The sequence below is a fragment of the Triticum aestivum genome, chromosome 7B (genome assembly GCF_018294505.1).
Source record: "Triticum aestivum cultivar Chinese Spring chromosome 7B, IWGSC CS RefSeq v2.1, whole genome shotgun sequence".
NCBI classification, from domain to species: domain Eukaryota; kingdom Viridiplantae; phylum Streptophyta; class Magnoliopsida; order Poales; family Poaceae; genus Triticum; species Triticum aestivum.
This window is the reverse complement of record NC_057813.1, coordinates 586,353,542-586,380,523: the sequence shown is the minus strand read 5'-3', so window position 1 is coordinate 586,380,523 and position 26,982 is coordinate 586,353,542.

Genomic DNA, 26,982 nt, shown 5'->3' with positions numbered 1-26,982 from the left:
GAAGTGGGGGTGAAAGCCGGGAGGAGTGGGATTCGGATGCTGACGATGATGATGAGGGTGATGACTCTGGTGAGGAGGAAGAGGAGGAGGAGGAGGAGGAGGAAGTTGTACCTCCTCGCTCGGAAAGATGCTCGAATCTTGTCCATGATCCCGCGGCCGAGCGTGGTAAGGGGTTCGCAACCGTCACGCAGTCGTCCAAGCGCCCTCGGACTACTTCTCCGGTGCCGACTGAGAAAGCTCTGAAGCAATCTCGAGTGGCACCGTCGAAGTCGGCGAAGGTCTTGCCGAAGATGAAGATGGTGATCCCCACTATCTCAGGGTAATGGTGTATCTTGAGTTTGTCTGTTCCACATGAACTTATTCTTGGTCGACTCATGAGCTAATTGACTGACTTCTGGAACTCCAGCGCTGCTACTTCTGATACCTCGGCCAGAGCTGAAGACCAGGAGATGGAGGATGCTGTTACTTCGAGACCTGGTATGACCCTTGTAGTTCCGTCTTCAGTTGATTGGCTTCTTGTCTCTAATTTTGATTCTTTTTCCGCAGCTTCATCTAACATCGTTATCGACCTTCCCGATGAAGACGACGAGGAACCACCGAGGCAGAGAAGGAGCAAGAAAGCGTCTGCTGGCAAGGCGGCTCAAGGCGTGCCAGCACCCGAGACATTGGTCATAGAGGGAGACAATGTCACTCGGCCTACCGTAACATTTGCGGTGCCGTTGACGAGTGCTCATCCTTCATCGTTGAGTGCTGCTCAACCCTCACTTTTCTCAACCTACCACGTTCTAGAAGACCAAGCTAGTGCTGCTAAAGAAGCCATACGCCAAGCGGGGGTCATGACGGAGCAAGTGAAGGCAATACGAGAAGCCAGCCAGGCAGCCTATGACGCCAGTTCAGCTCTTCAGAGTAATATTCAGGTCAGTCGGTCACTGCCTGTTCTGTTAGGATATGATATCTGAAAACTCTTCTTTCTAAAATTCCTAGAGTTTGTCCTACACCCACTGGGTGTCTCGATTGAAATTCCGGGTTAGTGGGGGCACGCTGAGTGCACCCAGTGGGTGTAGTCCCCAAGGCTATGGTGGACTGCTGGAAGTCGACCATAGTCTTTATGTCTTAAGTTTTTTCCTTACTCGACTAGGTCGAATAGATTCATAGACCGGTGGGGGCACGCTGAGTGCACCCACTGGGTGTAGTCCCCGAGACTGTGGTCGACTGCTGGCAGTTGACTATAGTCTGAAGAACACCTCCCGTTTTTTTTTGTTGGTCGACTGGTTCACTCTAACTGATGAAACTTGTGGGGGGACGCTGAGTGCACCCACTGGGTGTAGTCCCCGAGACTGTGGTCGAATGTTTGTATTCGGCCGTAGTCTTAGAAACGCTATGATTTTTCCTTAGTCACTCGGAAGTGAATTGTCTTTGACAATCGTCGATTGATTCTTTGTAGAAATCCTGCGACCTTGCGGCCCATTATACTGAGTTGGAGAACAAACACATCCAGCTCGAGCTTGATCTGAAACTGACCCAAGAGAACCTAACGAAGGCGAAGGAGGAAGCTAAAGGTATGTTTGGTGATGCCTCTGACGACTGCCGTTGTTTCTCGTTTGTTTTAGAGTCTGATCTCACTGTAACTTTGCAGACAAAGTGAGGGATGCCTTGAAGAAGAAAGACCTTGACTTGGCTGAGTTGGAGAAAACGGCTTTAGAGAGGACCTAGCTCGCAGATGAAAAGTTGGCTTCAGTCACCAAGCTTGAAGAAGAGAACTCCAATCTGAAGGCTGCTCTTGATGCTGCTAACAAGGAGGTCAGTCAACTGAAAAGTGACAAATTTGCCCTGAATGACAAGGCCAGTGAGTTGGTGGGAAAGAAGAACGATCTGGAGGCTTATCTGGGTGGACTCGCCAAGAAGCTATTCCTCATGCTTGAAGGTAACCTTTTGTATCAAACAGACGTTTTAACTGTGATCAACAACTATTGTCTTGACTCGGTGGTTGTGCTTGCAGAATTTTGCCAGAACTTTGAAGAGGAGACTGGTTGACTGGAAATAAACCTGGATCCCATCAACTCTCCCGTGAAAGATGAATTCGCCATGAATGTGCTCCGGCTTGAATCTCGCGTTGCTGCTGTCGTCGAATATCTCGCAAGGCTGAAGGTCGCAACTTCTCGCATCGACACAACACTCTGGCCAAGAGAGACGCTCCAGAACGACCTCGAGTCTCTGATGACTCGGCTGAACGAGGTCCCAAGTCGAGTGCAGGAGTGGGAGAAGTCTTCTGCCAGGTGTGGCGCGGATGTTGCTCTGTCTCTGGTCCGCGTTCACTGCAAGGATGCACGAGAGGACAAGCTGGTGGCCCTTAGGGTGGCTAACACCAAGAAGCATGATTTCTGATCTTTCATGGAGACCTTCATCGCCGCTGCCACTCGGATTGCAGATGGAATCGACCTGGATGAGTTTGTTGCACCTTCCAGCCCTCCATAGGAGGGGTAAAAAACTTCTGAGCTTGATACTTTAAATTTGCCTCGGTATGCCGAGTGAATTTTGTAACCGACAAACCTTAACAGGCTTAGCGCCTGAGCACTTTCGGCTCCGTTAAGTGTTATCCGAACTTGGATTCGACGTTGAATATGTTTGCATTTGGTTTGAGGTGTCTTTTGCATGCTAAAGCGAGGCGCGCATTGCAATCGACTTGTTCCCTGATACACTTAGGCAAGCACTGGGCTGCAGCTAAGCCCCCGAGTGGGAGGTTCGCTCTCCACTCGGTAGGATTTTCATAAACTTAGGCGAGCACCGGGCTGCAGCTAAGCTTCTGAGTGGGAGGTTCGCTCTCCACTCGGTAGGATTTTCAAAAACTTAGGCGAGCACTGGGCTGCAGCTAAGCCTCCGAGTGGGAGGTTCGCTCTCCACTTGGTAGGATTTTCAAAAACTTAGGCGAGCACTGGGCTGCAGCTAAGCCTCCGAGTGGGAGGTTCGCTCTCCACTCGGTAGGATTTTCAAAAACTTAGGCGAGCACTGGGCTGCAGCTAAGCCTCCGAGTGGGAGGTTCGCTCTCCACTCGGTAGGATTTTCAAAAACTTAGGCGAGCACTGGTCTGCAGCTAAGCCTCCGAGTGGGAGGTTCGCTCTCCACTCGGTAGGATTTTCAAAGACTTAGGTGAGCACTGGGCTGCAGCTAAGCCTCCGAGTGGGAGGTTCGCAATCCACTCAGTAGGATTTTCAAAAACTTAGGCGAGCACTGGGCTGCAGCTAAGCCCCCGAGTGGGAGGTTCGCTCTCCACTCGGTAGGATTTTCAAAAACTTAGGCGAGCGCTGGGCTGCAGCTAAGCCCCCGAGTGGGAGGTTCGCTCTCCACTCGGTAGGATTTTCAAAAACTTAGGCGAGTACTTGGACTGCAGCTAAGCCTCCGAGAGGAAGGCTGGCTTACCACTTGGTAGGATTTTGTTTAACTTAGGCGAAACGGATTTCGCAGCTAAGCCTTCGAGTGGAAGGTTGACTTACCACTCGGTAGGAATTTCAAAGACTTAGGCGAGCACTGGGCTGCAGCTAAGCCTCCGAGTGGGAGGTTCGCTCTCCACTCGATAGGATTTTCAAAAACTTAGGCGAGCACTGGGCTGCAGCTAAGCTTCCGAGTGGGAGGTTCGCTCTCCACTCGGTAGGATTTTCAAAAACTTAGGCGAGCACTGGGCTGCAGCTAAGCCTCCGAGTGGGAGGTTCGCTCTCCACTTGGTAGGATTTTCAAAAACTTAGGCGAGCACTGGGCTGCAGCTAAGCCTCCGAGTGGGAGGTTCGCTCTCCACTCGGTAGGATTTTCAAAAACTTAGGCGAGCACTGGGCTGCAGCTAAGCCTCCGAGTGGGTGGTTCGCTCTCCACTCGGTAGGATTTTCAAAAACTTAGGCGAGCACTGGGCTGCAGCTAAGCCTCCGAGTGGGAGGTTCTTTCTCCACTCGGTAGGATTTTCAAAGACTTAGGTGAGCACTGGGCTGCAGCTAAGCCTCCGAGTGGGAGGTTCGCAATCCACTCAGTAGGATTTTCAAAAACTTAGGCGAGCACTGGGCTGCAGCTAAGCCCCCGAGTGGGAGGTTCGCTCTCCACTCGGTAGGATTTTCAAAAACTTAGGCGAGCGCTGGGCTGCAGCTAAGTCCCCGAGTGGGAGGTTTGCTCTACACTCGGTAGGATTTTCAAAAACTTAGGCGAGTACTTGGACTGCAGCTAAGCCTCCGAGTGGAAGGCTGGCTTACCACTCGGTAGGATTTTGTTTAACTTAGGAGAAACGGATTTCGCAGCTAAGCCTTCGAGTGGAAGGTTGGCTTACCACTCGGTAGGAATTTCAAAGACTTAGGCGAGCACTGGGCTGCAGCTAAGACTCCGAGTGGGAGGTTCGCTCTCCACTCGGTAGGATTTTCAAAAACTTAGGCGAGCACTGGGCTGCAGCTAAGCCCCCGAGTGGGAGGTTCGCTCTCCACTCGTTATGATTTTCAAAAACTTAGGCGAGCACTGGGCTGCAGCTAAGCCCCTGAGTGGGAGGTTCGCTCTCCACTCAGTAGGATTTTCAAAAACTTAGGTGAGTACTTGGACTGCAGCTAAGCCTCCGAGTGGAAGGCTAGCTTACCACTCGGTAGGATTTTATTTAACTTAGGCGAAACAGATTTCACAGCTAAGCCTTCGAGTGGAAGGCTGGCTTACCACTCGGTAGGATTTTGTTTATCTTAGGCGAAACGGATTTCGCAGCTAAGCTTTCGAGTGGAAGGCTAGCTTACCACTCGGTAGGATTTTTTTTCATAGACTTGGGCAAATCAGATTCGCAGCCAAGCCACCCGCTGGGGGATTGTTTTATGTGGACAAAAGTAATAACAATTACTGGGAAAATTAAAAACTCTTTGTCTTTGAGAAATAAGCTACAGAAGTACTTTTATTACAACTCATCCGAGTGAATACTTAAGTGTAAAAGGGGCGGAGAAGCTCCGCGTTCCAAGCTCGGGGCTCGTCGATCTGATGCTCGACAATGTAAAGACGATATGCTCCATTGTGGAGAACCTTGGTGACGATGAAGGGTCCTTCCCAAGAAGGAGCGAGCTTGTGTGGTTTATGCTGATCCACTCGGAGGACCAAATCTCCTTCCTGGAAGGCTCGACTCTTCACGTTTTTAGCGTGGAAGCGACGCAAGTCTTGTTGATAAATGGTCGATCGGATCAGAGCCATCTCTCTTTCTTCCTCTAAAAGGTCGACTGCATCCTGTCGTGCTTGTTCCGCTTCAGCTTCGGTGTAGAGTTCGACCCAAGGAGCATTGTGGAGAAGGTCACTCGGCAAGACTGCTTCAGCTCCATAGACCAAGAAGAACGGAGTTCTTCCAGTCGACCGGTTGGGCATCGTCCTTAACCCCCAAAGCACCGAGGGAAGTTCATCGACCCATGCACCAGCTGCATGCTTGAGATCACGCATCAAACGGGGTTTCAACCCTTTGAGAATCAAGCCGTTGGCTCGTTCTACCTGTCCATTCGACTATGGATGGGCGACTAAAGCATAGTCGACTCGTGTGCCTTGAGACGTGCAGACAGCTCTGAATTCTTCGGAATCGAAGTTTGACCCATTGTCAGTGATGATGTTGTGCGAGACTCCATATCTAAATATCAATTCTCTGATAAAGCTGACAGCAGTACCAGCATCGAGGTTCTTGATGGGTTTGGCCTCAATCCACTTGGTGAACTTGTCGACTGCTACCAGCACACGGTGAAACCGCTTCTGCCTGTTCTCAAAGGGCCGACCATATCCAACCCCCATACTGCAAAGGGCCAAACGAGTGTTATGGTCTTTAAAGCTGAGGCGGGCTTGTGTGACATATTGGAGTAAAATTGACATCCCTCACACTTGTCGACTATCTCCTTTGCCATTTCATTCACTCTAGGCCAATAAAAACCAGCTCGGTATGCTTTAGCCACGATGGTCCGAGAAGACGCATGATGGCCACAGGTCCCCGAGTGGATGTCGTTGAGAATCATTCGACCTTCCTCTGGTGTTATGCATTTCTGGCTGACTCCAGTCGCACTTTCTCTGTATAACTGACCTCTCATGACGGTGAAGGCTTTGGATCAGTGGACGATCTCCCGAGCCTCTTCTTCATTCTCGGGGAGTTCTTTTCTCAAAATATAGGTGATATAGGGCACTGTCCAATCGGGAGTGATGAGCAAAACTTCCATGATCAAGTCGACCACAGCTGGGACCGTGACTTCAGTCGGATTTGTGGCGCTTTTGGGCCGCGGGACTTCTTCAGTGAAAGGATCTTCTTGAACCGATGGTGTGTGAACATGCTCCAAAAACACACCACTCGGAATGGCTTCGCTCTTGGAACCTATCTTCGCCAAGTCATCGACTGCTTGATTTTTCAGTCGGGGAACGTGATGGAGTTCTAACCCTTCAAATTTCTTTTTGAGCTTCCTCACTGCATTGCAGTATCCAGTCATGGCTGGGCTTCTAACGTCCCACTCCTTCATCACCTGATTGACCACCAAATCTGAGTCGCCATAAACCATAAGGCGACGGACGCCGAGTGAAATGGCCATGCGCAACCCATACAAAAGTGCTTCATATTCTGCCTTATTGTTGGAGGAATCAAAGTGGATCTGGAGCACATATCTGAGCTTATCTCCTTGGGGAGAAACCAAAACTACCCCAGCACCAGAACCACTTAACATCTTAGAGCCATCAAAGAACATGGTCCAATGCTCCGAGTGAACTTGAGTCGGTTGCTACCGTTCAATCCACTCGGCAAGGAAATCTGCTATAGCCTGGGACTTAATGGCTTTCTTTGCCTCAAATTTGATATCAAGGGGAAGGAGTTCAATCGCCCATTTAGCCACTCGACCAGTTGCATCTCTGTTGTGCAGAATCTCTGACAATGGTGCATCGCTGACAACTGTAATGTCATGATCAGAGAAATAATGAGCAACCTTCTTCATGGTCATGTAGATCCCATATACGAGCTTCTGATAATGAGGATATCTTTGCTTCGATGGGGTCAAAACTTCAGAGAGATAATACACTGGCGCTGAACTTTGAAGGTTTTACCTTCCTCTTCCCGCTCGACCGTAAGTACTGTACTGACGACTTGTCCTGTGGCTGCAATGTAAAGCAACAGAGGCTCTTTGCTGATTGGAGCAGCAAGCACTGGCTGGGTGGAGAGCAGACCTTTTAGCTCAGCAAACGTTGCATCAGCTTCTGGAGTCCACTCGAACTTGTCTGCCTTCTTCATCAGTCGGTAAAGAGGCAATGCCTTTTCATCGAGGCGAGAGATGAATCGACTTAACGCGGCCAAGCATCCAGTAAGCTTCTGGACATCGTGCACACGCACAGGGCGTTTCATTCGGAGTATGGTGCTAACTTTTTCTGGGTTAGCATCGATTCCTCGCTCTGAAATGAGAAAACCGAGTAACTTTCCGCCAGGCACTCCGAATGTGCACTTTGATGGATTGAGCTTGATATCATATCTCCTGAGATTGGCAAATGTTTCAGCTAGGTCAGTGAACAGGTCGGAACCCTTTCGTGACTTGACCATGATATCATCCATGTATGCTTCCACATTCCGACTGATTTGAGTGAGTAAACACTTTTGAATCATTCTCATGAACGTGGCTCCGGCATTCTTGAGACCGAATGGCATGGTGATATAGCAGAAGCACCCGAATGGAGTGATGAAAGCTGTTTCGATTTCGTTAGGTCCATACAGACGGATCTGATGATACCCGGAATAGGCGTCTAAAAAAGGCAATCTCTCGCACCCCGCAGTCGAGTCGACAATTTGGTCGATGCGAGGGAGAGGAAAATGATCTTTTGGGCAGGACCGATTGATATGTTTGAAAGCAATGCACATGCGAAGTGAGTTGTCCTTCTTGGGAACCATGACGACATTGGCGAGCCACTCGGAGTGGTATATCTCTTGGATAAACTATGCTGCAGGGAGTCGTGCCACCTCCTCGCCAATGGATTTTTTCTTCTGAACGGCGGACCGTCGAAGATGTTCCTTAACAGGTTTCGCTTTTGAGTCGACTCTAAGGCGATGCTCAGCCAGTCCCCTAGGAACACCCGGCATGTCAGCTGGCTTCCATGCAAAGATGTCCCAGTTCTCACGGAGGAACTGGATGAGCGCTTCTTCCTATTTAGAGTCGAGTGTTGTGGAAATGTGGGTCGGAGCTGCGTTGGGGTTAGTCGGGTGGATATGAACTGGCTTCGTCTCCCCTGACGACTGGAACGCTGACTCTATGGCGGGCTTCTTGGCCCGCAGCAAATCACTCGGATCTGCATTTTTCTTGTATTCTTCCAGCTCTACCACTGTTATCTGGGCATCTGCAATCTTCGAGCCTTTCTGGAAACACTCTTCTGCCTTCTTCCGGCTGCCAGTGATAGTGATCACGCCCTTGGGGCCAGGCATCTTTAATTTCAGGTATACATAACATGGTCGAGCCATGAAGCGGGCATAGGATGGTCTTCCCAAAATAGCGTGGTAAGCGCTCTAGAAATCCACGACTTCAAACATCAGCTTCTCCTTGCAGAAATGCTTCGAGTCACCGAACACTACATCCATAGCTATTTGACCAAGTGACTCAACCTTCTTCCAGGGAATGACTCCGTGAAAACTCATGTTGCTAGAGCTGAGCCTGGACATCAGAATGCCCATTCCCTTGAGCATCTCTGCATACAGTATATTCAAGCCACTGCCGCCATCCATCAATACCTTCGCCAGTCGAGTGCCTTCGACGACTGGGTCGACCACCAGCGCTTGCCTCCCAGGGGTGGCGATGTGAGTGGGGTGATCGGATTGGTCGAACATAATGGGAGTTTGCGACCATTTCAGATAGCTTGGTGTCACCGGGGCGACCATATTTACCTCTCAGTTGATCACTTTCAGTCGACTTTTGCTCTCTACGTCAGCAAAAATCATCAGGGTGGAATTGACATGAGGGTACCCTCCGTCACTGTCCTCCTTGTCCTCGGCCTTGTCCGACTCCTTCTCTTTGTCCTTGGGCTGTTTTCCTTGAAACTGCTGGATTAAGAGCCGGCACTGGCGAGTGGTATGTTTCGGGTAGATGAAGTTACCCTCTTCGTCTTTCTTCGTGTGGATGTGACACGGTAGATCCATCACGTCATTTCCTTCTTTATCCTTTACCTTCTTGGGGTTCCAAGATCCTTTGGGCTTCCCTTTGAACTTGCCCTGAGTCACAGCCAGAGCCTCTCCAGGAGCAGCTGGCTCGGCCTTCCATTTCTGCTTCCGATTGGGGTTTCCTTTTTCCGACTGACTCGGCTTATACTTGCCACTCCGGAGCCTGTCCTCTTCTTCACCATTAGCGTATTTGGTGGCAATCTCCATCATTCGACTTAGGGTCATATCTCCGGTTCGACCAAACTTCAGGCTCAACTCTCTGTTCTTGACACCATCCTTGAAGGCGCAGACCGCTTGATGGTCCGACACATTCTCCACGGTATGATGCAAAGTGATCCATCTCTGGATGTAATCTCTCAATGTTTCACTCGACTTTTGTACGCAGACTTGCAGCTCCGTCAATCCGGCCGGTCGCTTGCAAGTTCCCTCGAACGTCCTGACAAACACTCGGGAAAGATCTTCCCAGGTGTAAATGCTGCTAGGAGCTAATTGATTCAACCACGCCTTGGCCGAACCCTCTAGCATGAGTGGAAAATGGTTCATGGCCACCTCATCATTACCACCACCAATCTGTACCGCCACTCGGTAGTCTTCAAGCCAAGTTTCAGGCTTGGACTCTCCGGTGAACTTACTTACCCCAGTCGCCAACCTGAAGTTGGGGGGTATCACTGCGGCTCTGATGGCTCTGCTAAAGCATTCTGGACCTGAAACATGGACTCGGCTGCTAGTGGGCACATCTCTGTCATGGCCACCTCTATGAGCTCTGTTCCGATCGACCAAACCTTGCACGATGATGGATCTCGCGTCAAAGCCTGGTTCTCTGGGGTCGACCGGAGCTCTCCGCCCAACACTGAGCTGGCGCCTGTCATCTTGCTGCCGATGGGCGTTAGACCCACTTCTCGGGGAGGAGTGGGCACTCGACGCCTATCATCACGATCAAATCGGTCATCATAGTGGTCCCGCCGGCCTTCACGTCCCACGCGCCTCGGAGGTGACCTTGGGCTGTGAGCCGACTGAACAGTATTCACAGCGACGGATCGACTGTGAATCCTGTTGCGCGACTGCGACACAACTGAATTCTGATCGCCTGCTGCCCGGAGCAAATCCCTGATCTGCATCAAGCCTCTTCCAGCCTCCGACTGAGAGGGCTGAATTGACTCTGCTATACGGGTTGCGGCTGCTAAATTCTGAATCGGGGTTCGATATACCTGAGTCGGTTGCTGAAAGAGCTGACGTCGGCTGGAGTTAGGTACTCGTTGACGCGCACGCTCGTCGAGTGCTCGCTGGAGGTTCTCCAGTCGAGTGCGTTCAGCCAAGTTGGCCAAACGCGCTTCTTATAAAGCTCGAGCCTCAGGAGTTTCTCCTGCGATGGGAGTATGCAGGGCATCCATGTTTCGGCGACGAAGATCTTCTCTTTGCTGAGAAGTGAGTGGCTCGGGCTGATATTCTTCGTGGGCCCGAGCGGGATCGGCTCCGTCGTCCATCCCGTTGATGCGGGGGAAACTGGGAGGGCTACGAGGCCCGTTGACCATCAGGACCTCCGCCGCTGGATCACTGCTGTCGCACTCGGATGCAGTCTCTACGGAGCCAGTCGACAGATCGAACAGGCCGTAGAGAGATTCGTCGGGCTCAATTGCCGCGACTTGGGTGGTGGCCGATTGGCGAGCCACCGCGTGTCTCACCCATCGTTGAAGTCTCGACCGACCGGAGCGCTTGCACTGGCGGGAGATGGGGATGGAGGACGGCGCAGGAGTCGACCGGTATGGGGTCGACGGCTGCCGCAGCAAGACGCCGCGGACACACGCCCGAAAGTGCGTCGCCCCGCGGACGGGGAGCGCGTCGATGTCGAGTGGTGCCTCCTGGAGCCAAGCGGAGTCGTCGGCGATGAAAGCGAGCGCACCAAGACAGATCTCGTGGCCCTCGACCAGAGCTCCGCAAGAAACCATGATGAAAGCAATCGGACAAATTGTAACTTCTCCAAAAAGTCGCTAAGACACCTGCCCCATGGTGGGCGCCAATTGTCGTGGTTCTAAGTCTGACAGTAGAATGGGGGGTAGGTATGGAGAGGCAAGATCCTAGCTATGGAGTAGTTGTACACACGAGTGTTTTACGAGTTCAGGCCCTTCGCAGAGGAAGTAACAGCCCTACGTCTCGGAGCCCGGAGGCTGTCGACTGGTTTATGTGTATATGAGTTACAGGGGTGTGAACCCTTTACACTGAGGAGGGGGGTGGCTTATATAGAGTTCACCAGACCCCTCCGACCCTCAGTTATGTAGGGTTTAAAGTACATTAAGACAGGGGGTTACTGGTAACGCCCTCATAAAATACCATGAAGACTATTAAAGCTACTTAATGACAGACCGTTGCGTGCTGAGTGACTTTAGGTCTCCTGGCCGTCGAGTGGTTAGCTTCATGGTCGAGTGGCTATCTTCATCGTCGAGTGAAGTCCCTCTTGGTCGAGTGAAGTCCCTCTTGGTCGACTGGAAGGTAGCTTCTTCTAAGGATGTCCTTGGGTATGGTACCTAGGATAGGACCATGACCCTACCCTAGGTACATGACTTCATCATCCGCTCCCCAGGATCAACGACCTGTATGATCAGCTCGCTGGATCCTCAGTCTTCTCCAAGATGGATTTGAGGTTAGGCTACCACTAAATCAAGATCAGAAATGGGGACATTCCTAAGACGGCTTGTGTCACTCGTTATGGTTAGTACGAGTACACCGTCATGTCCTTCGGTCTAACCAACGCCCCAGCTACCTTCTCCTGCTTGATGAACTCGATCTTCATGGAGTACCTAGATAAATTCGTTGTGGTTTACCTTGATGATATTCTTATTTACTCGAAGAACAAGGAAGAGCACGCCGAACATCTTAGACTCGTGTTAGAAAAACTCAGAGAGCACCGCCTTTATGCCAAGTTCTCCAAGTGTGAATTTTGGTTGCCAGAAGTGACCTATCTGGGCCACGTGATCTCTGGTAAGGGCATTGCTGTCAATCCCGAGAGAGTTAAGGCCGTTCTCAATTGGACTCCACCTGAAACAGTTAAACAAGTTCGGAGTTTCCTTGGTCTAGCCAGCTATTGCTGCCGCTTTGTTGAAAACTTCTCCAAAGTAGCCAAACCCCTTACGAAACTTCTCAAGAAGGATAAAAAGTTTGAGTGGTCCCCACAATGTGAGTACAGTTTTCAGGAACTGAAAAGACGCCTGATTTCTGCTCCCATACTTGTGCCACCGGATTTCACTAAAGACTTTGTTATCTACTACGATGCCTCACGACAGGGACTAGGTTGCATTCTCATGCAGGATCATCATGTGATTGCCTATGCATCTCGACAGTTGCATCCACATGAGGATAATTATCCTACACATGACCTAGAGCTTGCAGCCATAGTCTATGCACTCAAGACCTGGCGACATTACCTTCTTTGTAAACATTGCGAGATCTACACCGATCACCAGAGTCGCAAGTATATCTTCACACAACCAGATCTGAACCTTAGGCAAAGATGTTGGTTGGAAGTGATCCCAGATTATGATCTAGGGATTACTTACACTCCAGGCAAAGCCAATGTCATGGCTAATGCGCTAGGTCGTAAATCCTATTGCAACAATCTCATGTTGCAGCAGGGCCAACCACTTATCCATGAGGAATTTTGTAAGCTTAACCTTAACATTGCTCCTCACGGATTCCTTTCTACCTTGGTGGCGAAACGTACCCTTGTGGATCATATCACAGAAGCCCAGAAGCATGATACGGGGATTACCCGGATCAAGAGAAACATTGCCAAGGGTATTGCTGGTAGTTTCTCTATAGATGATCGAGGTGTTGTCCTCTTTGAGAATCGCTTGGTGGTTCCCAAGAATCAACATCTGTGACAATTGATTCTTAAGGAGGCGCATGAATATCCTCTCACAATTCATCCCAGTAGTACCAAGATGTATCAGGACCTACGCCACAGGTTCTGGTGGACTAGGATGAAGAGAGAAATCACTCAGTTCATTGCTAACTGTGATGTTTGTCGTCGTGTTAAGGCAGAGCATCAAAGGCCTGCTGGCACCCTTTAGCCTTTAGCTACTCCTGAGTGGAAATGGGATAAAGCTGGTATGGATTTCATCATCGGCTTTCCCAGGACCAAGAGAGGGAATAATGCTATCTCCATAGTCGTTGATCGTTTTTCCAAAGTGGCTCACTTCCTTCCTGTTCGAGAGAGTATCACTGCTAGCCAGGTCGCTGACTTATACATTTCTCGAAGGGCCATTTGCATTTCTGTGCCTAACTCGAACCACCTAATCAGATCTACCCCCAATTCCAAAGCCTGCTCAAAAATGCCCCTCCGCGGTCATGTGCTCTTATAGAAATGCCCCTCCGAGTCGTTTCCATCCAGTCAAGGCTGTTTGATCGCTAACGTGCCGTTTCTTTGACATTTCTTCCCCTCCTTCCTTCCAACTAACTAGTTCACTCTCTCTCCCCTCTTTCTTCTACCTCGCGACGACAGGGGCATTTTTGAGCAAGAACTAGATCGGGTGTTTCCACCGCTGTCAAAGAGAGAGGGGCAGGTCGGGCACGGCGTGGTGAGCGATGGGTACGTCAAGCACGGCGGGCATGTCTTCTACGACCTCATCGGTGGCCGCCAATGTAAGTTTTAGGGTCGATTTGGGCGATATTGCAGAATTAGGGTTCATCAATTTGGGTTGCCCTTTGCTGATAGGTTGATGGTGTCGGGATAGTTCAGTTTCAATCGGAGTTCTACATCCCCGATCTGACATTTTGTGGCCTTGAGGTTCGGTCGTCGCGGCGGTGCCCTGGCCACGGGCTTATTCCTGCTCGTCGCGTCGCGTGGGGAGGATCAAGTTCCGGCAGAAGGTTTCTCGGCTGCCCTCTTGATGTAAGTGTTTTTGCTTTTGAATGCTTGACTTGATTCTGCTCTTTCTCCTCTTTCTAATTCGATCCTTGATTTTGCAGCTTCCTAATGAATGTGACTGGGTTGTCTGGATTGACCCGCCATCGACCGAACGTGTTGGTAGTGCATTTGAGGAGCTTCATGCAGGATTGGAGAAGAGCTAGCTAAAAGCTCATTATTTAGAGAGGAGGGTGATGTATCTAACCAAGAAGAACAAGAAACTGAAGCTGAAGATGAAGAAGAGGAACGAGGTTATGCAAGCCTGGGGATTTATCATAGTTCTTGGTATTAGCATGTTGGCCACATTTGTTTCTGGGTGGTCTAATAATCCATACTAAATGGATTTCTGTTTGTAGTGTATGCTTTGATGGATCTTAGTTTGGGAATGTATTATCCCAGAACAATGTTGTGATTTGGGAATGATGTGATATTTCTATTTGGAAATGACTGAAGAATCTTGCTTGGTATTTTGAAAGTAGCAGCTCAAATGAAACTAGTAGCTGACCAAATGATCTGTTGTGTCAAAAGTAGCAGCTCACAAAAATTTTAAAAGTAGGAGCTCACAAGATAGCATCTCACTAATAGCATAAGTTGATAATAGCATTGCACATTCAAGATAGCATCTGACAAGTTTAGCATTACATAAGTTCATAATTTCAGCATCACACTTAAGATAATAGCTAACAAGTTCACAAATAGTTCTTAAACAACAAAAACAACACACTTAACATAGCAGCTAACAAGTTCACAGATCTTTCATCTTCTTGCTCCTGGTGTTGCAAGCAGGGTTAGTTAAGAGCCTTGAACTCCTTGTGGTGACAGTTTTGCTCATTTCTTTGCTTAGCTGGTTGCTTCCAGTTACAGATCCTACTGTAGGATCTGGTGCATACTTGAGCCTCTTCTTGGCTGGTGACATTCCTTTGTTAGCTGCCTTTTTGTAGTTCTTTCTTGGGCTACAACTGAAATGAGAACATTAAATGTAGTAAAAAAGAGAGAACATTAAATGATCCAAAAATTGAAATGAGAACATCTGTAGCAATTGCACCTTACAGCTGATGACACTGTTGGTGCATCTGTAGAAATGGCAACATCAAGTTCAACCTCTTTAGCATTTTCAGCATCAGTTTCCACCTCTATAGCATTTTCAACACCAGTTTCCACCTTTGTAGCATTTTCAGCATCAGTTTTAGCATCTAAAGGTTCATCTGCTGCATTTTCAGCCCCCATTGCTCTTCTTCCCCGAAAGCCGGGTCAATGGATTCCTTGCAGTGAGTGGCACGATGCCCAAGCCTCCCACACCTGCCACATTTCTTTCTCCTTCCTCCAAGTCCTTTTCCCTCAGATTTTGCCCTAATTCTTGTCTTCCTAGGTCTACCAGGGGCCCTGTTTTGCAATGGAGCAGACAATTTAAACCCAGGGTCCACCACATCCCACTGTTGTTTGCCCTCCATTGCAGGCAAATTTTCAGCTTGTACTGTACACTTCAGCTTGTACTGTACACTTCAGTTTGTACTGTACCACATCCCACTGTTCAGTTTGTACTGTACTCCAATACTCTTCTAAAGCACTCTTTCTGTCTACTCTTCCCATTCAGTTTGTACTGTACAGTGTGTTTATCAATGCTAACTACACTGCCAGGAGATGCTTTCTCCACTTCTACCTTGAAGGTATACAATAACTGAAAAGAGTCAACCCACTTACCATTGATATTGTCAAGTGCCATTTTCTTCCTATAGAATACTCTCATATATGGAACTGCCAGGCCATACTTCTTCTTCAATTTTTTCTGCAATTCTGTTGGTCCCACTTTTGAATCCTCTAAAATCCAGGTCTTCACAGCATCAGCAACCCATCTAGTCTTAGCTGACCTCAATCTTTTCCTCCTGTTCATACTAGGACATGTATGAGCAGCCTTGTTCACTTTAACCTGCATTCATGATAGTTCAGAAACATGTCAGAACATATGTGCTGCAACAAAAAAACAAAATACAATATCAATGATGCTAACTACAATGCAGTGTTAGTTGCTATATTTAATACCTGAAACAGTGTGCTGTGTCTCATTAAGGAGGCATGCATCCTCCATTGACACCTCTTATAAGCACAATGCACTGTCAACCTAGTACTGTCACTCTTTTCTATCACAAATTCACTTTGAGTCTCTATTAACAAGGTTGCAAGGGCATTTCTACAGTCTAAAGCACTAGAAAATATTGTTCCCTCTTTCAAAGAAGGATCATCTCTATTGTATTGCACATCTGGTCTTTCCTCATCAGATGTTTTAGAGTACCCCATGTCATTGTCCTCCTCTTTCTCATCTTCACCTGCCTCACCAAACATGCCTTCAGGGGGTGGAACATAATCTTCCCCCTCATCATCTTTCTCCTTGCCCTTCTTCCTTGTTACAAACTGTGGAAACAACCTTTCATCCTCATCATCACTTGGCCAATCATCTGGTAGTCCCTCTTCAGTGTATGGGTCACCTGAATCTTTATTATTAGAGGGACCTACATGCCTAGGAACTTCTACAGTAGGTGTTCCTGGTGCTTGCATGGAACTGCTGCCTCCACTATGAGCTGTTGTTTTTCTGCCCCTTGATTGGCTAGTTCTACCTTAAACTGTAGACCTAGACTGAGATCTTGTTCCTCTGCTCTCTGGCTCTCCTCTCTCCCTTTGTATGACACTGATTTGTAGTTTAGCAGGGAAATAATCATGTATTGCAAACATGATACCAAGCTCATCATCACACTGGACAGGGCCCATGCTGATTTGTCAATGTCCTAGTACCTGAATTCCACTGCATCATATAGACCCCATGGATATTTAGAGGATATGGCAGATCTAAACTGATTGAAAGTCCACTGATTGTCAGCAACAAAAGGAAAAGAGAATCCTGTGTTGGATGCTTTTGTCCCAGCACTAGCTAGAAGTGTGGTTTCCATTCTACAATCCATCCCAAGTGCTCTATCGGGGTCCATCCTACGATGACCATGAAAAACAGAGACAGATCCCAACGCCATGAGCACTATGAACTAGGTCAAGAAATTAAACTACAAGAACAAATCGAACTACAAACGACATGAGACTGCAGCAGATTACAAGAGATACTTACCCCGCCGAAGCATTCTTCTGTTGCTGCAGTGTGCTCCCTGGTTCGTCGCCGCCGCAACTGCTGTCCCCATCCATCCCATCGCCTGTGTCTCCTTCACACCATAGCAGAGTGCGGCACGGAGTCAAATCTGAAGCTCCACCATGGTCGCCATCAGTAGATCGAGCCTTAGGAGTTGGGATCGACCGGATCGAGCGAGCTAGGGTTAGGGTTATGGCGGGAGGCGATTTGGGGGAGAAAGAGAGAGCGTGCGGCTCGGGCGAGAGAATGAGAGGGGGAGATAGTGAACCGGTGACTTGGGCCCAGGTGTAAGGACGAAGGGGCAAAAATGTCAAAGAAACGTCCGCTTACCAGTCAAACAGCCTTGGACGGAAACGTCACGGAAGGGCAATTCTGTAAGGGAACATGACGGCGGAGGGGCATTTTTGAGCAGGCTTTCGAATTAGGGGCAAATGTGAGTAGTGGGTTCGAGTTAGGTACACAGATGTAAAAGACCCTTTCTCGAATAGTGTCACTTCATGGTGTTCCACTAGAGATCAATTCAGACCGTGGTAGTATTTTCACTTCTCATTTCTTCAGTACCGCTTTCCAAACTGCCATGGGAACCCATCTTTCCTTCAGTACCGCTTTCCACCCTTAGTCGAGTGGTCAGGTGAAAAGGGTCAATCAAGTTCTCGAAGACATGCTTAGATCTTGCGTTATCTCATTCGGTATGGATTGGGAGAAATGTCTTCCTTTTGCCGAGTTTGCTTATAACAATAGCTATCAATCCAGCCTCAACAAAGCTCCTTTTGAGATTCTCTATGGACGAAGATGTCGAACACCTTTGAACTGGTCAGAAACTGGTGAAAGACAATTCTTTGGACCGGACATGATCCAGGAGGCAGAAGAGCAAGTTCGCGTCATTCATGAGAATTTGAAAACAGCCCAGTCTTGTCAAAAGAGCCAGTATGATCGTCATCATAAGGATATGACTTATGAAGTTGGCGACAAAGCTTACCTTCGGGTTACTTCTTTGAAGGGTACCCATCGTTTTGGTATCAAGGGCAAGTTGGCTCCTCGTTACATTGGTCCCTTTCGCATTCTTGCTAAACGAGGAGAGGTTGCCTACCAGTTGGAACTACCCCCACATCTTTCCAGAGTGCATGATGTCTTCCATGTCTTTCAACTCAGGTGTTGCTTCTCGGATTCTATCCGCGGAGTGGACCATGAAACGCTTGATCTCCAAGATAACCTCACATATCGAGAGTACCCTGTTCGCATTCTTGATCAAGCAAAGTATGTCACCCGATGTTAGAACATCAATTTTCTCAAGGTTCAGTGGTCTAATCATTTTGAGAGAGAAGCTACTTGGGAGCGAGAAGATCGTCTTCGAATGGAGTACCCCGCTTTCTTTCCGTCGACCCTTGAATCTCGGGACGAGATTCTTTCAAGTGGGGGCGAGTTGTCACATCCCTAGTTCTAGTATGCTCAAGGCTAGCTAGTCATGTGTGTATCATGTTTAAATTCCATTTGAATTTGAAATGAGGATTTGTGAAACCCTCAGAATCATTTCTGGAAATGACCTAGATAAAAATTGCTCCAAAAAGGTCCAAGAAAATGTTCATGTTGCTCTCTGAAAATATTGGACAGAGATAAAAATCAAACCAATATTTTTAGGAGCTCATAAGTTTTTATTTTGGGCATTTGGAATTAATGCAGTAAATATTTGCTTTGGATATATATTTGTTATATATATAATATATGTCAAAACATTCTGTTAATTGGTCAGGGTTTTGGAGCAATCCAACTAGTTCCTACAAAAATTGACAGAAGTAAATAAAATGATATACTATTATTATTAAATCAAACAAATGTCAGAAAATAGAAAACAAAAACACAAAATAGAGAAAGGGGAAACCTATCTGTGCAGCCTGGCCCGGCCCAACAGCCCAGGAGGCGGCCCAGCCCAACTGCCAGGAGCTTCTTCAAGCTCCTGCCGGTAGGAGCAGCTGCGTGGCCGGCATGCCGCAGGCGCGCCACCACCTCCTCCCTGCCTTCCTGTCCTCCCCCTCGTCGATCTGGATGTCCCGGACGATGCTACGCACCGCCACGCATCTCACTCACTCTCTCCCGCTCTCCCTCCTCCCCTGGTTCTCTCTCTCCTGACTGCCCAACGCGTCGTTGCCACCGCTCGCAGTTGGCGTAGCCACTGCCTCCCCCTCGCCTCTCCTACACGCGCAGGAGCTCCACCTCCTCGCTCTGAAGCTCTCCGCCGAGCCACGCAAGCCGGAGCGCCCCATGGAGGCGTCACCGCAGTCATATTCATCATCGGTCACCAGAGATTGTCTTCGTCGCCTCGCCGACTCCAGCCCTTCCCCGATCTCGCCGTCGACGCCGTCGAGTCCGCAGTGAGCCTCATGTAACGCCCCAGATCCAATGCGTCAGGTGTCTGCCAGTTATTCGCTGTTGTTTCCATGTCATTTCCTTGCGTGTTGCATTTTTCCATGTCATCATGTGCATCTCATTTTGCATACGTGTTCATTTCATGCATCCGAGCATTTTCCCCGTTGTCTGTTTTGCAATCCGGCACTCCTATGTCCTCTGGCGTACCCCTTTTGTCTCCTATTGTGAGCGGGTGTTAAACTTTCTCGCAATGGCCCAAGGTTTACCAAGCGGCCTTGGTATAGCACCGGTAGACCGCCTGTCAAGTTTCGTGCCATTTGGAGGTCGTTTGATACTCCAACGGTTAACCGAGTAACCGTAAAAGCCCTCTTTGTGTTGCAGCCCAACACCCCTCCAAACTGCCCCAGAACCCATCCTAACCCCCTCCATTCTGTCCACCCTTCGATCACGATCGTGTGGGCGAAAACCGTGCCTCATTTGGACTCTCCTAGCTCCTAGAATCTATAAATATGTGCCTCCCCCGTCCAAATCGCAGATGAAACCCTAAATCCTCCCTCCGCGCCGCCGGACATGTCCGCCGACGGCCGGACACGTCTAGCCTCCACCTCACCCCGACGAATCGGGCGTCGCCACGTCACCCCGCCACCGCTCTCCGCCAATCGCTCGCCGCCACGGGGGCGCCTGCCGCCCCGCGCCTCCTGCCAGCCCGCGAGCCCAGGGCAGGCCTGCCAGGGCCCGCGCGCGCCGCCCGCGCCTCACCCGTGCCCCGCCGCTCCGCCCACCGGCAACCCCGCCGCCCGCCGCCCGCCACCGCTCGTCCCCGACTCCTGCGCCGCCCGCGCCCTCCGCCGTCCACCGCCTGCCCCGCCAGACCTCGCCTTGCCTCCATCCGCCCTCCGCCGCCAGTGCGCCGCGCCGTCCGCGGTCTCCCATGGCCGCCCCAACCGGAGCTCGCCGGTGCGACGCCTCCCACCATCGGCCGGCCACTCGCCCGCACCGCCAACCCCCTTCGACCCCGACCTCCAGCCGCCGTCCTCTCCTTCTCCGGCGTGTTCTCCGGTGGACCCCGGCCGCATCGGTCCGCGTGCCCGAAGAACCCTAGATCCAGATCCAGCAGGTTGACCCAGTTTTTCTTCTAAGTCCTAAAATATTTGCATTTTCATGCTCTATTCAACGCATCATTACTCCATGCATACTGCTCCGTTTCATGCGCATGATACATCGAAATGTTCGTTGTGAGATGCTCTACATTTCATTCCATTGTGCCATGCTTGTTTGAGATCATATTGATGCCCGAATCATCGTTGCAAGATTGCTATATGATGTTATTTTGCTGAAACTGTTATAACTTGATGATTTGTCTTCTTCGTTGCATTTTGTGTGTGCATCCTATGAGCATGCGCTCTAGATGTGTTTTGAACTACATCATGCCATATTTACAGAGGTGCCATCTATGTATTTTTGTGAGTTGTTTAGTGAGTGCATCAAGCTTGTTAAGTAGGATACTTGATGTTGCTGTTTTGCATGTCTGAATCTGTTATTTTGTGATGCTATATAAACCTGCTGCTACTAGTCATCCTATACATAATATTGAGATGTTCACTAAGGATGTTTCATTATACATGTCATGCTCTATCCATCCATTCCCCTGGTTGCATTTATAGCCTGCTGTAGCCTATTCTAATCTTGCTCTCAAATTACTAAATAATGTTGCTGTTAGCCGGTCAACATTAAGTTCAGAATTGCCATGTGTTTTGCTAGTGATCCGTGCACCCTATGAACTTTATCTTGCCATGCTAAACATGTCTTATTACTGTTGGTCACCTTGCCATGCCATGTATTGCTCTGTGGTGAGTGGTACAAGCTCACCAACATGCCTACTTATCGTTGTTCCTGCCATTTTTGAACTGTCATATAACTTGTCATGTTTACATGGGTGCCATCATATCTTCTGATCCTTTTTGGCTCATGGTCATTAAGTTACTTTTGTTCTATGCAATTAGTAGGTTCATTCCATGCCTTTTTTTGCCATGATAAGTTCCTGTAACATGTTGTTTGATAGCTATAAACATTGCAACCTGATGTTATTTCTGCGAAGTCTGAAACTGTTATTATTTGCAATCTTGCCATGTGTTTTTGAGCATGTTCTTGTGATTTCTGGAGATAGCTCAGTGTTCATGTTTTGTTATGAATTACCAGTACATCATGTCCGTGCCTTTTGTTCTCATGTTGGGGTGCTGTAGCATGTTTTTTGATGCTTGCAAGATGCCTAGTTGCTGTTTTGGACAAATTGTTGCTATAACTTGTATAGAGTGTATGTGTTGAACCGTTGCTCCGTTTTGAGTGTGTTCTATATGAAACTTGCTTGATTTTGCATGTAGCTTCATATTATCATGTTGCATCCTTGTTTGAGGTGTTTGCTTGATGTTTGTATGCATTTTGCATCAATGCCATGTTTAACTTGTTTTGCTCATATCTTCTAGGCCGTAGCTCCGAATTAAATGAACTTTATATGAACTTGACTAGAATCTCGTGTAGATCATCTTGGTGCATCTTAACTTGCTGTTTAACAACTTGAACATAAGGTTTATTCAGATCTGAACCAATTTTGAAATTTGCATATGAGGACCTACCGAAATTGTTATATGTTGTTCCCGGCCTCATTTAAACTTGCCTTGTTGTGTTGTTCTTGTTTGCATCATCTCTTGCCATGAGTAGCTTCATGTAGTCTTTTCTTGCATCATGCTTGTTGTGCATCATGTCATGTATATGTGGGGATGCAAGTGGCAAATAAATGGCGTCCGCAATCCCGTTTAGTTAGTTTTTGCTAGCTTCATAATTCATTTTCCTCAAACAAATAATTTTTTTGAACTATCATATCATAAGTGGACTTTAAACGGGACCCAGTTGACATCCCTATGTATATGTGTGGTGTGTTTACTATGTTGTGTGATGCATCTCGATAGTTCCTGTTTCGTTGCGATCGTGAGGATTGGTTCGTTTATGCTTGGTTCGTCTTCATAGCTTCATCTTCTTCATGGACTCGTTCTTCTTCCTTGCAGGATTTCAGGCAAGATGAACGCTACCCTAGATCTCACTACTATCATTGCTATGCTAGTTGCTTCGTTCTATCGCTATGCTGCGCTACCTATCAACTGTTTATCGAGCCTCCCAATTGCCATGTCAGCCTCTAACCTTTTCACCCTTCCTAGCAAACCGTTGTTTGGCTATGTTACCGCTTTTGCTCAGCCCCTCTTATAGCGTTGCTAGTTGCAGGTGAAGTTGAAGATTACTCCATGACGGACATGATTATGTCGGGATATTACAATATCTCTTATTTAATTAATGCATCTATATACTTGGTAAAGGGTGGAAGACTCGGCCTTATGCCTGGTGTTTTGTTCCACTCTTGCCGCACTAGTTTCCGTCATACCAGTGTTATGTTCCCGGATTTTGCGTTCCTTACGCGGTTGGGTGATTTATGGGACCCCCTTGACAGTTCGCTTTGAATAAAACTCCTCCAGCAAGGCCCAACCTTGGTTTTACCATTTGCCTCACCACCACCTATACCCTTCCCTTTGGTCGGCCAACCGCATATTTATTTTAGTCCCCTTGGGCCAGTGCTTCTCTAAGTGCTGGTCCGAGCCGAGTTGCTTGAGGGGCCACCTCGGGGAAACTTGAGGGCTGGTTTTACTCGTAGCTAGTCTCATCTAGTGTTGCCCTGAGAACGAGATATGTGCAGCTCCTATCGGGATTTTTGGCGCATTGGGCGACTTTGCTGGTCTTGTTTTACCATTGTCGTAATGTCTTGTAAACCGGGATTCCGAGTCTGACCGGGTCTTACTGGGAGAAGGTATATCCTTCGTTGATCGCGAGAGCTTATCATGGGCTAAGTTGGGACACCCCTGCAGGGTATCAACTTTCGAAAGCCATGCCCGCGGTTCTGCCGCAGATGGGAATTTGTTAATGTCCGGTTGTAGATAACTTGACACCAAATACGAAGTAAAACGAATCAACCGTGTGTGTAGCCATGATGGTCTCTTTTCGGCGGAATCCGGGAAGTGAACACGGTTTTGGGTTATCTTTGACGTAAGTAGGAGTTCAGGATCACTTCTTGATCATTGCTAGCTTCACGACCGTTCCGCTTGCTCTCTTCTCGCTCTTATTTGCGTATGTTAGCCACCATATCATGCTTAGTAGCTGCTGCAACCTCACCACTTTACCCCCTTCCTTACCCCCTTTAAGATTTGCTAGTCTTGATACCCATGGTAATGGGATTGCTGATTCCTCGTGGATCACAGATTACTACAACAACAGTTGTAGGTACAGGTTATGCGATGATCTTGATGCGAGGACGATGTTTGCTTGTTTTGGAGTTCTTCTTCTGCTTCTTCTTCGATCAGGGGTTAGGTTCCAGGTCGGCAGCCTGGGCTAGCAGGGTGGATGTCCTTTGAGTTTCTGTTTGTGTCTCATCCGTAGTCGGATGGTGATCTTATGTAAGATGATGTTGTATTCGTGTGGCATTGTATTCCTTATGTATGTATCCCCATCTATTATGTAATGTTGATGTAATGATATCCACCTTGCAAAAGCATTTCAATATGCGGTTCTATCCTTGGTGGGACCTTCGAGTCTCTTTAGGATAGTATCGCATATTAGGCGTGACAAGTTGGTATCAGAGCCTCGACCAACCCTAGGAGCCCCTTGATTGATCGTGTAGTTTGGCCATTGTCGAGTCTAGACGAAAACTAATTTCGGAGTCTAGTTATATCGGAGAGCAGTAATTCTTTTTACTCCTCAGCCCCTTCATCGCTCTGGTGAGAAATCTTGACGTAGGTCTTTTGAATTACTTCTCTTCCCCTTCAAATTTTTTCTTTAGGTTCACACAGTTGGTTTTCTGATCGTAGGTTGTCAGCTCTTTTCATCCGGTGCATTTCTCGTCAAGTCGACTCGAGCCTCTTCATCTTTGCCAAGATCAATCCTCAGTTGACTTCTTTTCCCACCCACCCACCCTTTCTCATCTCGGAGTCCGAGTCCGTAATCGAGTATCCATCCTACTCGTGAGAATTCTTTTCTTTCTTTCCTCAATGATTTCAACCGGTGTTTTCTCTTCATGATATTCGTCGGTTTTCCCGCCCTCCCACCCTTTTTCTTCCCAGAGTCTGAATCTGTTTCGACCATTAATTTCTTTCGTGCAGAGCCTCTTCAGTCTTTCATCAATTGTTTCAAATGGTGAATTCTCTTTTGTTTTACATTCTTCATCTCTTTTTCTTCTCCGGTGGATTCAATTCTAATTTTCGGTAGTGATTATATTCTTTCCCTCGGCTCAAGTGTTTTCCCTGCTCGTTCGCCTCTCGCCAGTTTATCCTTCTGGAGTGTTCAAGACATCTTAGGAGATTCATCTGTGTTCCAATTAAGTCGAGGTTGTCACATCATCAAATATTTCAATTGTTCCGGTGCATCATCTATCTGTTTAACATCCCTTTCCAATGGTGTTTTTCTCTTCAGTGGGCCCTAACCCACAGGTCTTTTCCCAGGATCTTACCCGACTCTTCTAATTATTCCGGAGCCATTCCGAATTCTTTTCAATTGTGACGTAAGAATGGATCCCATCAGTCACATGCCTTCTCCAAGATCGGTTTCAAACTCTTTTCATTGTTGGTTCAATCCTTCCTCTTCACTTTTTCATTCTGCTAGAGAATCTCAGTAATTTTGGTGGTGTTTCTCGTCGTCATTTGAAGACCGAAGAAGAGTTTTTCCTCTAAATCCTTCCCGTTCTCCCGAAGATAAGTGGTTCTAGCTTTGTGTTACCCTCTCGAATTATTCCATTTGTCGGAAATTCCTTTTTCTCAACCATCTGGAGTATGTCAGGAGTTGTTGTTTTTTCTATTTCTTTTCACCGAAGGCCATCGTTCCAGAAGAATTCTTCATCCTCACATTTTGGCTACCATTATCCAATTATCCCGGTGCTTCATTCAAGTGTTCTTTAATCAACTCATGTTCTATTTGTTCTTCTGCATCTAAATCCCCTCTAGCATATTTGTTCCTCTAATTCTTCCCGATGATTAAGTCTCTTTCATCAGTCATTTTCGAATTTTTATGGTGGTTCTTTCCAATCCTACCGGTGGTTCACGAAGCCCTTCTCAAGTTTGCAATATGTCACTTCTCAATCCTTTTCAAGAAGAATAAGTAATATGCGAAATCCATTGCTTGTCATCAATTTAATTTGATAAAGGATAAGCATACAATAAATCTTATTCTTATTTCATCCAAGCGAGTAATCCCTTCCTTCGGAGTTTGTTCGTGAGGAATAAATTCTAGTTCCAAGTGTTTTCATCTTTTCTTTTCTGGAGTTCAAATTTCCTCGGCCATATTGTCGGAAACCAAATCTAAATCATCGCAAGCTTTAATCTTTATTCTTTCATCCTTCATTTCTATCTCATCATCCTTTTGTCACCGGAGTTCTTCATGGTGGTTCTTCATGATTTAATTCATTCCTTAAGTGTTCATCAAGATTCTTGTAGGCAAAGCTCAAGTATTCTTCTTCTTGCTTCGCGAGGTGCATTTAATTCTCCGTAACTTTTGAAGTGGAGTTTTGCATTTCTTCATTCTTCTCAGCTATTCAATCTTTTCCGCTAGTGGTCGGAGATCACCTCATAATTTTGAGATGTCATCTATAAGTCCACAACAAGCATTCTTTTGTTGTTGAATTTCCAACAACTACATTCAATCTTTCCTTTCAAGGATGCTTTCAAATGCATCCGTGGTAGAAGTTATCATCTCCTTCCCCATTCTTCTCATTCCATTTTTTCAATTCTTCTGGAGGTTTTGTGTTGTTCCTCTCATCAAGTATCTTTCCATCCTCTCAAGCTCATGTTCTATTCCTCCCATTTTCAGTCGGAGTGCTGCCTAAACTCTTCCATTCACATTCCTTTCTCATCTCGTTCTTACCGGATTGGTTTCAGAGTCTATCTGATTCCGTGAGCTTCGATTCTTGTCATTCTCGTTGTTCCTCTCTTCTTCTTGAGTGCTCTCCATTCTTTGCTTCTTCTCTTGAGTTCGTGTTTCACCTCATCCCTTTTCCCTTCCGTCTCAGTCCTAAGATCTCGGGACGAGATCTCTTGTTAGTGGAGGAGTGTTGTACTGCCCCGGATCCAATGTGTCAGGTGTCTGCCAGTTATTCGCTGTTGTTGCCATGTCATTTTCTTGAGTGTTGCATTTTTCCATGTCATCATGTGCATCTCATTTTGCATACGTGTTCATTTCATGCATCCGAGCATTTTCCCTGTTGTCCGTTTTGCAATCTGGCACTCCTATGTCCTCCGGCGTCCCCCTTTTGTCTCATGTTGTGAGCGGGTGTTAAACTTTCTCGGAATGGTCCGAGGTTTGCCAAGCGGCCTTGGTATAGCACCGGTAGACCTCCTGTCAAGTTTCGTGCCATTT